Source organism: Octopus sinensis, linkage group LG28, assembly GCF_006345805.1.
Source record: "Octopus sinensis linkage group LG28, ASM634580v1, whole genome shotgun sequence".
Lineage (NCBI taxonomy): Eukaryota > Metazoa > Mollusca > Cephalopoda > Octopoda > Octopodidae > Octopus > Octopus sinensis.
Window position 1 is genome coordinate 9759950 of NC_043024.1, and position 4672 is coordinate 9764621.

General features: G+C 34.0%; 1 protein-coding gene across 4 annotated transcripts in view; it reads left to right on the forward strand.

Annotated features, from left to right (window-relative positions):
- Window positions 1-1660: 1660 nt before the first annotated feature.
- LOC115225813 (src substrate cortactin) overlaps window positions 1661-4672 on the forward strand; it is a 63169-nt gene continuing 60157 nt past the window's right edge. For 3 of the 4 annotated variants that reach the window (XR_005004182.1, XM_036514673.1, XM_036514674.1), the window contains exon 1: window positions 1661-1817. The gene's annotated coding sequence lies outside the window, so the exon portion shown is untranslated. The remainder of the gene's footprint in view (window positions 1818-4672) is intronic. The other variant, XM_029796784.2, reaches the window with a different exon arrangement.

The following is a 4672-nucleotide window of genomic DNA, read 5'->3' on the forward strand; positions in this document are numbered from 1 at the left end:
CAGTTACGCACTGGAGTTGATGTAATCAACTCAATCCCTTTGTCCTTGTTTGTTCCCTCTATGTTTAGCCCCTTTTGAGCAATAAAGAAATAAGAAGTTGAAAGAAGCCCCTCGCATGAATGTGTGCGTGTGTGTGTATATTTATCCCCCTCCACCACCGCTTGGCAACCGGTGTTGGTGCGTTTATGTCCCCGTAACTTAGCAGTTCGGCAAAAGAACCTGATAGTATATGTACCTGGCTTAAAGAAGAAAAAAAATAGTACTGGGGGCCAACTAAAAACTTTTTAAAGAGGTGCCCCAGTATGGCCGCAGTCTAATAACCGAAACAAATAAAAGGTAAGAATAATATGCATATATACGACGGGCTTCTTTTAGTTTCCATCTACGAATTCCACTTACACCGATTTAGTTAGTCCGGGGGGTATAGTAGAAGACATTTGACCAAGGGGTGTCGCACAGGGAGAAATTTGAACTCAAGACAACACGATTGGTAAAAGAGCTTCTTAACCACAGAGCCACACCTACACTTGTTGTCTGTACCGTTTTTCATTCCAGAAATTTATATCAGAAATCATCAGCCTCAAACGATGCCGCAAAACTTCCAGATCTTTTCGGTTTGAACGGCAGTTTTTTAACATAATTTCTAGGTAACTAAAAAATGTCAAACTTCGTATACTGGTAGAATGTGTTTATAAAACATCTTTTTCTGGCAATCTTTCGTCTCTAGTAGACCTTTCCGTCGATTTCCGTAAAAAAATTAATTTTTTTTTACATATGGGCTTGCGGGAACTTTTGAAGTAATGAGAGCGAAAGAGACTAAGAGAAAGCGATTATATGACGAGGGAAGTTCTTTTGAAGTTACCGTGCATGGGAAGCATTGATGTACATGTGTGTGTGTGTGTTTGATGGGGTGTGGGAGACAGACAGTGTGTTGTGTAAGTGAAGTGCTTCTGTTAGTGTGTGTGAAGAGACAGAGAGAGTAATGTGTGAAAGAGAGAGATAACTGAAATTTTTTACTCGGTGTATGTGTATATGTATGTATATTACTTTAAAAGTTCCCGCAAGCCCATATGTAAAAAAAAAATTATTACGGAAATCGACGGAAAGGTCTACTAGAGACGAAAGATCGCCCTTTTTCTCTTGGCTTTATTGAGAAAATTGTATGGTTTGTAAGATATTTGTTGTTTTTCCATCAATTTCTGCAATTTCAACCAATCAATGACGTCTATTGAGGTAAACAACATTCTGTGCCGTATGAATATATCCCTCGTTTAAGAAACAGATTGGGTTTATTTACATTTGTGAAGAAAAAAGGATACCCTTCCCCCACCCCTAACTCTAACCCTAACCCTAAAACAGATTGAAATGCAATAGATCGATACTAGGGTCATAATTATGGGTGACAATTTCATATGACACCGCTAGAAAAAAACTGCCGTTGGAACCGAAAAGATCCAAACTTCCAGTTCGGTTTTTTAATCTCCATTCATTGACGACAGCTGAATAAAACAAGCTAAACTACAGGTTTACATTCAATAAAACAAGCCAAACCACAGATATACCGTTAGATTTAGATAAAATCATGTGACGTCCTTAATCTAACGGAAGTCACCTTTTGGTTTTGACCTCAATTGACGGATGTGACCTCACTAGTAAGGTGTGTCAACATCAGATTCATCAGTTTCAGGACAACAGAATATATATATATATATATATGTATATATAAATATATATACACCCTCCAGTCCCGGACATATATATACATCTTGGCCGTTATTTATAATCCAACCACGAATAAAAGAGAAAGCCTTCACAATGTAAGTAATATATATAAATATATATATAATATATATATCTGGTGTGTTTATTAATTAATCTATTGAGGATTAATTAAATATTAATTACATGTGTATATTTAAGTCTGTTAATGATAAGGTGCCTTGCTTGCTTGCTTCTGATAACTGGATTTTTTTTTGATTTTCTATTTACGGGTAGAAGCAAGAAGTCGGGTAGATCTTGTAGTATTGTATTGTCTGTCACTCGTATATATATATATGTATGTATATGTATATATATGTGTGTATGTATGTATGTATGTATGTATATATATATGTATGTATGTATATATATATGCATGTATATATACATGTATGTATGTATATATACATGTATGTATATATATATATGTGTATATATGTATGTATATATATGTATGTATGTATATATACATGTATGTATATACATGTATGTATGTATGTATATATATGCATGTATATATATGCATGTATGTATATATACATGTATGTATACATGTATGTATGTATATATGTATGTATATATATGCATGTATATATATATATATGCATGTATATATATATATATATGCATGTATATATATATATATATATATATATATATATGCATGTATATATATATATATATATATGTATGTATGTATATATATGTATATATATACACACATCCCTGTATCAGTTTGTGTGCGTATATATATATAATAAACACATATATTCATGCATATATATATATACACATATATATGTGTGTGTGTGTGTGTATATATATATTTATATACACATATCCCTGTATCAGTGTGTGTGCCTATATATATAATACACACACACACACATATTCATGCATATATATATATATATGTGTGTGTGTGTGTTTTTATATACACATGTACCCGATTTGATCATATCTACCCCACCTCCTTTTTATCTGCACAGTTCTTTTGTTATGAGAATATCCCTGAACGAGCCGTGCTGTGACCAAAAGGCTTTCCAGCCTTGACCAATCCGTCTTTTTATTCGGAAAGAATGTTTCCGTTAAGAAGAACGGAAAAAAAAATAAAGAAAAAAAGCCAGTAGTGTGTACGAATTGAATGAGAGATCGGGTTTCTGGCTGCTATTTCTAGCCGATCGAGCGACAACCAACCCGTTCTCGAGTTGTTACGTACGTACCCCGGTATCCAGGGCAGTCGAAAAGATTTATGGTCAAAACGTCCGTCCGTGACCATCATGTCGTATCAGAAATATATCTCGGTGAACATAATTTAAAATGCCGGTTCGTTATTCAAGAGGGTTAGAGTGTGATTTGAGGGAGATTTGACTGTCATTTCTAGCATATAAAGCTAAGGAACCGCTATGCGACCAGTGGAAGTGTTAGAAATAGCAGTCGAATCTCCCTCAGAATACATTGTATTGTCTTATGAAATAAGCATTAAAGAACATCTTTAATATTGTATTTCTTGATGTAGATGCGAACAAAAAAAAGGGGATGGTCGTGAATGGAATGCCTTCTGTTATAGATCTTACTTGATGAGGATGAGTTTGACATAGGATTAAATATCAACACAGAAAGACAAGTGCGTGTGTGTGTGTGTGCATATATATGTATATATATAATTGCCGAATAATATGTGTGCTTGTATATAAAACTTGCTGTTTTGTTGTTAATTAGATTTTGTTAGCGTGATGTGTGTGTATGTATATCTATCTGTCTGTCTATATGTCTATCTATCTATCTGTCTGTCTGTCTATATGTCTATCTATCTTTCTGTCTGTCTATATATCTATCTATCTGTCTGTCTGTCTGTCTATATATCTATCTATCTATCTGTCTGTCTGTCTATATATATATCTATCTGCCTATCTATCTGTCTATCTGTCTGTCTATCTATCTATCTGTCTGTCTGTCTATCTATCTGTCTGTCTGTCTATCTATCTATCTGTCTGTCTATCCATCTATCTGTCTGTCTATCCATCTATCTGTCTGTCTATCCATCTATCTATCTGCCTATCCATCTATCTATCTGTCTATTTGTCTATCTATCTATCTATCTGTCTATTTGTCTATCTATCTATCTATCTGTCTATTTGTCTATCTATCTATCTGTCTATCTATCTGTCTATCCATCTATCTATCTATCTATCTATCTATCTATCTATCTATCTGTATATCCGTCTATCCATCTATCTATCTATCTATCTATCTATCCATCTGTATATCCGTCTATCCATCTATCTATGCATCTATCTATCTGTCTATCTATCTATCTCTTTCTCTCTCAGTGAAGACATATATAGGCGGAGACTTCGAAGTCACTGTCTCTCAGTAACTATTCTTGTAAAATGTGTAACATGCATTCTGTTGAAAAGTACCGACTAATTCTTCCGTTAAATGTCTAATTGCTTTCATTATAACGCACCATAAAAACAAAACACATATATAAATATATCTATATGTGTGTGCTTGAAGAAGATTTTATATTCTCAGAATATTCAGAACAGGAACGAGAATGTGTGAAATTTCAGCAGGAAGTAGCGACTGTGAGATTATATATATATATATGTGTATATATATATATATATATATATATGTATATATATGCGTCTACACACAAGCACACAACAAGTATTTTTGTATAGTAAGAAGAAAAGAAAAAATAGCAATTATTATGACTCAAACGTTGTTACACAATCTTTATCATCATCTCCAACACCATTCCGTTATCTGACAAAGAAATTAAAAACTTCACACGCACAAACCCCCCATATACGCACGCACGCACTAACGCTCTCTCTCACACACACACACACACATACACACACACACACACACACACACACACCACCAGAAGCTTCCTATCTTC